Source organism: Acanthochromis polyacanthus, chromosome 16 (genome assembly GCF_021347895.1).
Source record: "Acanthochromis polyacanthus isolate Apoly-LR-REF ecotype Palm Island chromosome 16, KAUST_Apoly_ChrSc, whole genome shotgun sequence".
Lineage (NCBI taxonomy): Eukaryota > Metazoa > Chordata > Actinopteri > Pomacentridae > Acanthochromis > Acanthochromis polyacanthus.
In genome coordinates this window covers 34,354,739-34,366,586 of record NC_067128.1, presented here as the reverse complement: position 1 = coordinate 34,366,586, position 11,848 = coordinate 34,354,739, and the positions used below count along the sequence as shown (strand labels likewise).

Sequence of the window (11,848 nt, the reverse complement as noted above, 5' to 3'; positions counted from 1 at the left end):
GAGTCACAGTTTAAGTAACAAAAGTTAAGATAAGAAATCGCTATACAAGGAAACTGTATGTGCTATCTGGTTTGGGATGGTGTCTTCAGTATTATGATGAGATGTTTTCGTCAAAGTTCTTCTCTCTTGGTATTCATCCATTGAGTCTTAATATAAAATTAACATGGTGAAAGGAGGAAATCGGATCTTGATAAGACTTGAACTGAACTGTGGGTTTTTAAACTCTTAAACATGGCTGAAGCAGCGTTGGGTCAGTCAGTATAAACTCATGAGTTGCAGCCAAATGCTGGTCCAACTTTTAGAGATTTCTTTTCAGTTCTACTGGAGATCTAAAATGTTTAAAAAATGCCAAACTTTATCAGTAAATTAAATGAAAACAGTTGGATCAAGCTTATGAAAATGTGAAAATAAATGTTTCTCCAGTTTTTTTTTTCATCTTTGGGGAAAACACTGACTCATAAATGGAGAAAACTGAATGTTTCCGGGGTTTATAGCCTGATCTTCTATTTACTATAGACAGTTACTGTTTGTGGTATGAAATATAAGCGCTGTGTTTGGTGTGTATTCATTTAAATCTTAAATCTCTCTGTTTTTCCTGCTCTCTCTCTCAAAGATCTCTGACGCCAGGGGAAACAAATAAGGCATTATGCTCGTGGGCTGACCTCTTAAAATAGCCTCAGTTTAGCTCCGGTTAAGACCACTCACCTGATTCAAAGATCCTTAAACTCCTGCTTCAATGTCCACATTATACAATAAGTCAGCTGGGGAATGCAGGCTGTCGGATGTGTGAAGGAACTTGCAGGAAAAAAACACAGATGTTATCAGACGAACCACAGAGGGTGTTTTTTCAGTGGAGAAAAGTAAATGTTTTTGGACGTGGGTGTTTTTTAATCACACAAAGCGTTGCGCAATGTTGCCTCTCAGTGTGTAATCCGAATTTAATTACGTAATTTTATCACAGCGGCTACAACCGCGTCCAGAAAACAGAAGCGAGTCGGGCCAAGATTGGAAATGGCTTTATGGTGGAGCGAAATATCCCCAAGTAATCAGTTTCCCATTGTTTTTAATTATAAGGTTCCCTGTGAGCTCTTTGTTAGTGGCAGCTGACACAAACCATGACTGGCTGTTAGGCTGTTGTTGTCACCCATCAATAGGAAGGTCAGTGACCTCTGACCCTGAAGGTCATCACTGGGTCCACTGTTCTTCTGAGACCTTTTCCTGGACATGCATTCCCACACTATCCCTACAGAGATCAGTGGTCAACATCTACACTCACCGGCCACTTTATTAGGTACACATGTTCAACTGCTTTTCTTTTCCCAAACAATTAATACATCTTTCATCAAGCATCCATTTCTGATTAAGCCTCTGTCTAGGTGGATCTTTTACATGGTTTTTATCCACATAAATCAGACAGCATGGTCTGTAATATTGATATACACTTTTGAAAAATGAAAATTATAGTTTCTGAGACCAAAAAGTTGTCAATAAGTGAGTGTGTCTGAAATGTATTTGAAAAAGCAACATCATTAGGTTTCAGATATCTCCAGATATCCACAAGATGTGACTCTTTGATGAAATGGTGGATATTAGTCCTAATTATTATATTGTGGCTCTGGTCAGTGGATCTGTCCTTTCCTGGGTCAAGTGTACAATTCCAGTACCCTGCTATTATATATTCTCCTGGGAGGGATGCAAATGTAAGAAATAAATGAGTAAAAAAAAAAAAAATCCAGGTTCATCTGAATTCTAGATGTTAACTAGTCTTAGGACAGCAAAGATCCCTTAATAAAGAGACATCTCCCAAATTTACCTCTAATTATGTTAGAAACCCAAAGGGGCACTGATCCATCAATTTTAGTCATAACTCCCCTAGGCTGTGATGTTAATGATGCTTCCCTTTACATCTCGAAGCAACTTTTTATGTTATCTTCACTTTAAGTATAAATCTCTTGTAAAAAAAAAAAAACATTGTTGAAAGTATGCCACCAAGATTTAAGACATTTCTGAAGACAAAAGGGGTCCAATCTTTTACTAGGAAGGTGGACCTAATGAAGTGGCCAACGAGTTTATCTGTCGTTAAAGCTCTGGTCCAAAGAGGTTGTTTCAGTGTCTGCAGCTTTAAATCTAAGCGAGCTGCTGCCGGCCACACCTCTTTCAGGAAGAAGACTCTCTGTATCTACTCTGCTCAGTGGGTGGCAGAGAAGAGAAGAGTCAATGAGGATGTTGCTCATCCTGTTTAGACATCACAACCGACTACGAACCTGAGCATTCAGAGACACACTTTGCAATCTATGAGGAAAGAAACGAAACGAAGTGATGGTATCTCCAGACAGTATTATTTGTGCACCTTTTAATCCCGTATGGGGTCACAGAAAAATGAAAAAGCCTAGAAAAGTAGATTTTGTATAACCTAGCCCTTCAAATACAGCATTTTTTTTTTTTTACTAATTCTGCAACTCAGACTTGGATAGGGACAGAAATGAAGCTCTAGTTTCAAATTTTTAGGTTGTTTATTGTCATGACCACAAGCCAATTGCTCATCTACAACATAAGGTTGATAAGGGACAATCACTTTTGCTCAACAAATTACAGCTTGTCATGGTTTGTGAGTTGGATTGTAGCATGTCTTTGACGGTATTAAAGTCACTCTTACGTCAGCTGTTCTGATCATTGACACAGCAGGTCAGGACTGACGGGTCAAGCAGTCACGGCAGGACACAGCTGGGATTATCCAACCTGCTTTGAACGCCTCACTCAAACACAGATGTACGGTTCAGCTTAAACAGCAGATCTGGGTCTGAAGTGCGTCTGGGGCAATATTTGTTGCGCTGCGGGCTTAAGGCCTGTTGTATGTATTGGCCAAATTTAAGGTCTACTGGAGTTATCCCCTATGAGGAGCTCTCCCCTGAAAATGAGCAAAAATAACACACAAAAAAAATCACAGTTAATTCAAGATGGCTGACATCCTGCTGAGTTGAAGGTATGGCTCCAACAGACTTTTTTGTTCACCCTGATGTGCCACATATGCCTACCCAATTTGGTAAATATAGGAGAAACCTACTGCCCGTAGTAGATGTTACAAACTTTGCAGAGGGCGCCATGAAGCCATTTTGCTCCACATATGCACAAATCCCATAAAATATCACTAGTTCTGACATGTTTGCAAATTTTCCTGAGTTTTTGAGCATGCTTAGGTCTGAAAAAATGATTCTATTGGACAAAAAATGCATTTAATTCCAACAGTTTCCTACACACTGTCAGTGCTCGGGCCCTAAAAATAGTTGTCAGTTTTAACTTCACAGCTTCTTTCTGCTGTCCTCAAACAGCCAAAATTCAGTTTAATCGTGCAAAAGAAAACAGACGAATATTACAAACTGTCTTGATTATTTTTCACAGACTAAGCACAGAGAACTCCTGTAATGTCTGTTGCTTCCACATCGTTGTGTTCTGTTGTGCTTTGTGTTGTTCTCACTCAGCATTTCCTCGTGTCGTGGCTACACAGCAAACAGAAGGAGGCGGCTGAGATTAACTGTGACTCAGCACCCGTCTGAGGAGATTCGCAGGTCATCACATCGGAACTTGTTAGCCAGGAACGGAGATTAAAGCTTTAATTATGGTCACATGCCAACTCACAAAGACGTTCCTCTGAGACTCTCTGCAGAGCTGTGCTTTAATGAACAGATCTGAAGTTCAGATTTTAAACACTGAAGGACATTTAATATACGAGCGATTTCAGATTAGTGCTAAATCCACACATTAAGATGGGGAGAGAAAGGTCAAAGGAACAAAAACATCTTCCAGTAAATTCTAAAGTAAAACAGAAACAGGGCTTCAAATTATAGACAACTCTTCAATCTTTTAATAGTCATGCATGACACGTTTAGGGAAATATTAGAGTCTGCAGCATCTAATTACAAACCACGATGAGAGCAGCATCCTAATTGTTTTAAAAGCCATATTATTTGATTTGCTTGGTTAAATGAAGTTAAATTGAACAATACATCTCTTTTCCCTTCATTCTTCCACTTTCTCCTTCAATTTCCCTGTTTACTGCCTGTTTTTAAGAGGAGAATTGGCTCATAAAACGCTGCTGGGACAGTAAAACATGTTGGGGGGTTCACACTTGTGAAGCTGAAGTGCTGAATCATTAGTGCAGCTCCTGGACAAGAAACTTGGAAAACACTTAGTTAGGCTTTAGAGAAATATACAGTACTGTTCAAAAGTTTGGGGTCACCCAGACTGTTTCATGTTTTCCTTGAAAACTCACACTTTTTTTTTTCATGCGCTAACGTAACGGCACAAGAGTTTTCTAATCATCAGTTAGCCTTTCAACACCGTTAGCTAACACAATGTAGCATTAAAAATCATCTGTTTCCAGCTAGAATAGTCATTTACCACATTAACAATGTCTGGAGTGTGTTTCTGATTATTTCATGTCACCTTCATTGAAAAAAAAACTGCTCTCCAACATTTCTAAGTGACCTCAAACATTTGAATGGTAGTGTGCATTCCTGTATCTGCTCTTTATTCTTGGCAGGACTTTACAAAACCTGACTTAATCATCAACTTCTTTTTAAACGTTTAAAAGTTAAAGAGGGAAACGCACAATTGCAAACACAATTGCACTTGCATGACACATCTCCTGTCACGATAAAGCACATTTCCTTCTCTTATTTTTTAGCCTGCTGGATTTGTCCGTGATGCCGCACTTCTTGCTCCTCTCTAAAAAGACTCTCCATGTACAGCGGAAGAGCTTAGCCTCGTTTTAAACATGTTCTCCAACTTAAGCTCATTAAAACAGGAGTTAATTATCTCCTTCTTCCATGCAAACACAAGTAATCACATGTTAGCAGATACGTTACTTAAAGGAAATTGAATCCACATTTGCAGGTCTCGCCCTGGGTTTATTTATAGGCTGACATGGGGGGGGGGGCAATAGCAGCTTGTTTGTATGCAACAACACGTCTGAGTTATCTTTGGTCTGCTGTGCAAAATTGATGAGGTGTGACAGGAAATCACCTTGTTGTGAATGGAGCTTAACCTGCTAATGACAAGTCTTTGCTTGTGCAAATATAGAACTAAAGCTGTCCAAGAGGAATGTTTAAAAGACTCAAAGTACAATATGAGCAACAGATACACACACACACACACACACACACACACACATATACAATGGATCTGTAATGGATGGTACGACTTGTCATACCTGCTCAATCAGCTGTGAAAGTTCAACAAAAATAGCCGCCGGAGGTTCAGTAGAAATCAATGGAACTTCTCTTGTTGGTTCTTGAAGAAGTTTCACCTCTCATCCACTAGATAAGAGTCCAGTTGATTTCTGCTGAAGCACCTACGATTACCATGACCTGGATGACCGACAATCTACACAGACATAACAAAATGGCCTTTTTTTTTTGTCAAAATAGTATCTGAATCAATGGCATGTTGAGAAATAACCGAAAAAATCATGTCATACTCTTGTCTTTTGTACTTCCTGAGATATCATTGTTCAAATGAAGAGTTCATTTGCAAAAGCAGGTAACTCTGTTTTCAGAAAACTCACTTTTTTATTGTTTACTTGAGATAATAATCATAATAACACTAATCATTTATTTTTTCTCGATTTTGTCATGTATTTTTCCACTGAGTCAAATCCACTCAACTTCAGTTTGATAAGATATAAAAAAAAAAGTTTTCTGAAAATTTATCAAAATGGAGCTATCTGTTTTTGCAAATGAACTCTTCATTTTACTCCACCAGTATGGTTTTGTGAGGTTAAATATACTCCTGGGACACATGCACAAGTATACTCTCACACTTACAAACACTCACACCGGCAGTATCACGCTTAAAAGAAAGATATATTTGTGGCTCTGCCCCTCACTCCTTCCCATCCATCTCTTTGGTCAAAAAAGACATTCAGCTCTTTGTTGTTGGCTGTACGGGATGGTAACAGGAGCCTCTCGAGGAAACACCACTGAAACAGACACACAAAGAGCCTCTATATGTGTGTTGTGTTTGTGAACTTGGAGAGAGTCAGTAACTGTAAGAAACCGTGTCTTCTCTCTTTTCCCCGAGGCTGGGAACTCAGATTTTATTTAAAAATACCAAACAGGTGCATTAACCTGCACTAAAGCTCTCCGCCTACCACGCTGGTGCAAATATGTACGTGTGCAAGAGTCAAACCGCTACTCAAACCCAATGACACTGTAGGTGGTGCAAGTTCTCGGTATATTCCCACGTTTTCTCCGTAAAGCTCAACTCTAAGCTGTAAGTGGCATGAACTGTAACTCTAACTGGCCCCTGCTGGGATAGATTTGGGCTTGTTCTCAAAGCAGCTTACATGTATAACTGGGTCAGAACTCGACACCTTCACCACGAGGTGCTGTGAGCTAACCGTTCAGTGTAGCTGGTTAGCTCATAGCACCTCATGGTGACTGTCTGATGAGTAGATCAACTAGTCTGAGCTGAACCAGGATGAATCAGCAGGAAAAAAGATGTCGATGTCCAAGCAGAGTCAAAAATCTGATGTGTTTTTCACACCTGTTTAAGAGATTCTTCTTCAACTGTGTTCTAGTGTTTAGCTTTGCTTTGAGCTGTAAGTGCTGTTTCCTGGGTTTTCCTCTTTTAGAAGCTCTTTTACACCATCACTCCTTATAAAATCACCAATTAGTTGCCGAATATCCTCCTAGACTTCCTGTTTGTCTTCTAAAATACATGCTATTCTCTCCATTGACCTACATATTATATCCAAGCATTCGTTGTAGGTGTGGAAGTTTTCCTCCAGTTAAAAGCTATTAATCGCTTTGTTTGCAATATTGAGAAGTGCTTGTATTTCAGATTCAGATCTGGTAGATATAAATGTCACAGTATCTTATTATAGTGATGTGTTGCTATTTATATTTTAATTATTTGTCTTTAGAAGGGTTATAAAAGTTTACATTAACCAGTTGTACCGCAGTAATTTTAAATGAATATTAGCTGTTTCTGTCTGGGCCTCCTTTCAGGCTGTGCTCCAATCCTTCCTTGAAATGCTGTCATTTAAATCTGTCCTCCTTGCTTCAAACTGAAATGGTGAGGTTTCTTAAGAACCAGATGCAAGTCAGTTGTACATTCATGAGATCAGTTCATTTTTGTTATTTAAGAGATTCTTTGCATTGTGTCAGGCGGGACTACGGGACATCTTCAAATACTTGTTTTGCTGATATTATGCAGCTGTTTGTATAAGGAAAGGGTCGTTTCTCTTCACATGTGTTCCAGTTTGCACATTTGCACGCCCTGACGGCTAATGGAGAGAGTAAAAGTCATGCACTTGTTGCCTCACTGTGAGGAAAATGGCTGAAAATCTATGCTGACATCTAGTGCAGAAAGAAAGTATTTCTTTCCTCTTTTCATTATGTGACACATTCATTCCTAGGAGACACAAGCAAAGTTTTACTGATTGAATAATGAATGAATAGTGAATGAATAATGGGTCCATTGTGAAGAGCTTTGAGTGGCCAAAAAAGCGCTATATAAATCTAATCCATTATTATTATTATTATTATTATTGTTATTATTATTATTATTATTATAATACACACGGAGTCATCAAATCAGAAAAAAATCGTCTGTTACAATCTGCTTTATTGCACATGTTGAAACCTACAGAATCACAGCTGACTTTGAGTACGCAAATTATATGAAATGTAATTGTATCACAGCACAAATAAATGCTCGAAAACCTGCATTCATTTGAACACAAAGTGGGTCAAAACTTTATTTTTACTTATTAGAAACTCAAACAACACTTGAGACATTTTATGTCACAAAGAGTTCTAATAATAAACAATCATCAATCTGAGAAACAAGCTGAAAAAGTAAAATTGCAGCAACAGTGAATGACAACAACATGATGATATGTGCAATTTTCAGTATCCTACTCCCAGTGATATCCTTTGTTCCATGTGAATCCCAGTCATGAGGTTCAAAGACATAAATAACCACACTTCTTTTTCTGTTACCTCTTCTACGTCTCCATTTCAGGGTCAGTGACCTCTAATCTGCTCTAAAAACGACATGCATTGTAAGAGGATTTTTTTTAAGGATCACTGTATCTTGACCTGCTCACAAACCGTCCCGGAGGTTATGACACAGCCATCCTAACAATTACAGTTTAACTGCTTGTAATACATTCATATGCTGTCAAAGTTAATTTATTCCTTTAAAAAGAATTGTGCACAACAGAAAAGTCTACCTATGTTAAGAGACCTCTGCGGTCATTCATCTACATTCATCTGGTCTGACAGTGGTGTGCAACTGGGAGAGATCCGGGTGGACTCTCATGCTGGTTCAGGTGGCGACCAGGATGGCCGACCTGGTCGCTCTGCCTGACAACAGTCCAGCTGGATGTCGCCCAGTCCATCTCACAACACAAGCTGGTAGCACTCCACGTCACGCACTACTAATCTCATTCAGCATCCAAACCATCTGTACATGACTATATACAAGTTATGTACACACAATAAAAGTGCAAAATAGCATTTTCCACACCTCAAAGGTCACACTTTCCGTATGTTTCTGTTTGAAGAGTATTTATCTTCGCGCATTTCTAAGGAGTTGAGAGCAGCCCGGCAGATTTTTCTCGCTTGTCTGGAATTCTGTTGAGAGATATCAGAGACTCTGATGTTCTCAAATGAAGAATTAAAACTTTGTTTTCACTAATTCTCTGAGTTGAAGATGCTTCTGATGTGACCGTCTCTCATAGTTTCCCAAAAAAAGCCCTGATTTCCTCACAATATTTACCAACAATGACTGAAAGATTGAGGATTCCAAAGAGATGTCCGTGTTTATTGTCTTTCTAGACGGCCGATGCATTTGAAAAAAAAACACTTTAGAATTGTTTTTTAAGTGCAATTTTGAGGCCCATTCTCGCTGAATACTCCCCTGATAAAAAGGATTGTGGTTCAAGTGCAACATCGACCAGTAGAAACATCATTAGCTGCCTTTCTGCTTCACTGCACATCAGTCACGAACATTTAAGCACAGTGCTTAAATGAAGAGGTAGTTTTGATAAAGGAGTTTGTTTTTTTTACTCTTTACTGCACTAGTAGAGCCTTAAGGCAACAATCTTGTCAACGGAAACACAATCAATGCTAAATAATCAAGAACATGGATGGCGTTGAACTTAAACCACATGGAAGGGATTATTATTAGAGATGCACAAAGAAAAAACTAAACAGAAGCATAGAATCTGGTAGCATCACGTCACATCAGCATTTTTCCATGAGTAGTTTCAATTTACTTCACAATGTGATGGACACTAACTGTCCAGGAGACTTCGCTGGTTGCCTGGCAACTGGTAAGAGGCAAGAAACAACTGTCATGACGAACTTATTATCCAAAAAACATGAGAAACTTGAGCAGAAAAGTGTGTCTGTGGTCCATCCGTCTTATCTTAAGAGGTGAGCTGATGGCTTGCAGTGCAGAGTGAGTTGACGGGAGCTGTAGCCGGACATGCCGATACCCATGAGTCCCAGCAGCATGGCCATACGCGACATGACAGGACCGTCCCGGCTCTGCAGCACTGTCTGGGCTGCCTGAGTCTGAAAGAGAGATAAGGAGTCACCAGAACCACCCACGAAGCCACGGCAACCACCAGCAGCAGGCGCCTTTAGCATTACCAGGGACGACCAAGGCACCGGGTCAGCCACGTTCCTCCTGGCTCTGGCCGTGGTGGAGTCCATAAAGAGGTGACCCTGGTCGCACACCTGTCGCATCCCAGCGATGGTCTTACCATAAGGAAAGAGCCGTGCTAGGATCTCCATCTTAGTAAAGTTTGAGTTTATATTCAACCAACCCAAACAGTTACTTGAATTCTCAGTTGGTTCGGTGATGTCTGAGAATTTACATGTCCTAAAGTGTCTGTCCAGTGAAAACTATTCCTCCCCAAATTTGATGATTTTTTCAGACAAATGGAAGGACTAAGTGCTCCTTGATGAACTGGGGAAAAAAAACTTCTGTTTCAAATCCCACTGGACTTTCTAATAACGCAACGTCACGAAACTGAAAACAGGACTATTCTTCTTAGCTCATGAAAAGCAGACATTTAGGAGATGATATAAAAGCAGAAAAGGTCAAACGGTATTTTTAGAAATTACACAGAAGTCTTTTGTGCAATCCTGTTTTGTCCCCCACTGAGAATCACTGAACTCAGATGAGCTCAGATAACGAGGTTCCTGTTCTTAAAAACAAACACAAACCATACTGTCAGTTTCTAAATCCAGCTGCAGGTCTCTGAAATACCCCCCAGGGTGCCTGGGAACATGGATGGCATGGTATTCCTCTGGAGATCCAATTAGAGGGCATTTACCTGACCCCGGGGAGCTAAGGCATCCCTCATTCAAATCCATTCAAAGACAGGCTGCTGTAATCCTCTATTCTAAATCCTGCTTTGACACACAGAAATGGGAACTTTGTGTACAGTGGTGGTGTCGTTTAAGATGAGCCTTCAGGGCAGCAAACTGATATGATTGAATAAAAATCTACTTATGTTTAATCTGGTTAATGTAAACCAAAAAGAACATTAAGATAAATCATGACAAAATCTAAATACGAAGAGTCTTTTCGCCACATTGCAACTTGTTACTGAAACTGTGCAGGGCTTGAACTCTGGAGCTTGTTTGCCTATAGAGGTCTACTTGAACGTCCTTCATTTGATGTCCAAGACTAATCTATCTAAAGAACCTTACGCACCTGGAGGTATCTAATATATCCGGGGGTCAGTCGAGGGATGCGAAAAAACATTGTTGATGCTCGTTCCAGTGCTTCACAGCTGAGACCACGAACTCCTCTGAAACTTGTCCTCAGGGCTTCTTGCTAGGAGACTTTGTCACTGCTAATCCCTTCGCTTCTTTGCGCTGTGTGTTTCTTTGGCGTTGGTCTTCTCTGAATGCAGCAGCAGCAACAGTCCTCACTCAGATATGCCGTCACACACCTGCACTGTGATGATCCCCCCCTGAAGGCGTCCGGTTTCTATAGGCAGCATATAAAGCCTTGGCCTGGTTGCGTAAGCCGGTCACATGGTTTTTGGGCTTTGTTTGTGTGAGTGATGGATTAGCCGATCCACTGGCGTTGCGGCACACTTGTGAAAGATGTTCCAAGTCCACTGCACGCCAATTATGCGGGGAAAAAACACATAACCCCATCAACGGATGACAAAGACACGCTATGTTGACGTCCGCAAGGGTCACTGGGGCAATTTGAACAATTAGGCACAATTAAAAGGTCACAATGGTAGACAGGAATTGGGATTAGCTACAGACCAAACAAAGACAAACCTTCTGTTCATGTCTCAACATCTCTGCTGCAATGCGTCCATGTATTTTATAGTTGTTCCACTTAAGAGTTGTTGCTGATACATCCATTACATGATCCGTATTGGATGAAATGCAAGGAAAACTCCGACACAAACTGTTAGTCTGTCACTCTATTCACATTCTAAAAATAGGTTGAACAAAAAAATATGATCTTTTTCAGTTTTGACAACTTCTAATGAAATTATGCTCAACCAAAACACTATGTTGAGGAGATTAGTCAGTTCTCTGCAGTCTACAATAATTTAAATGATAATATGTTTTTAAAGACCTGAAATCCTCAGCTCAAGAAGTTATCGTGTCAGTTTAAATTGATCTACTACAGCTTGAATTTTGTTTGGAAAGTTCTAACAATATTGAGTTGGTGTAATTACTGTCATTGTTAAGTCAACACAACTCATCAAAACAATCGCTGTAATTTAAAAGGTTCATCTACACTACCATTTAAAAGTTTGGGTTCACTTAGAAATGTCCTTATTTTTGATGGAAAAGCA

General features: G+C 39.8%; 1 long non-coding RNA gene across 1 annotated transcript; it reads right to left on the bottom strand.

Moving 5' to 3' along the window:
- Nucleotides 1-7,729: 7,729 nt before the first annotated feature.
- LOC127530380 (uncharacterized) lies at nucleotides 7,730-11,006 on the bottom strand. The gene is made up of 2 exons (XR_007936996.1): nucleotides 10,735-11,006; nucleotides 7,730-9,584 (listed from the first exon to the last, which is right to left on the bottom strand). It is a non-coding gene; the product is annotated as an uncharacterized LOC127530380 (long non-coding RNA).
- Nucleotides 11,007-11,848: the final 842 nt, after the last annotated feature.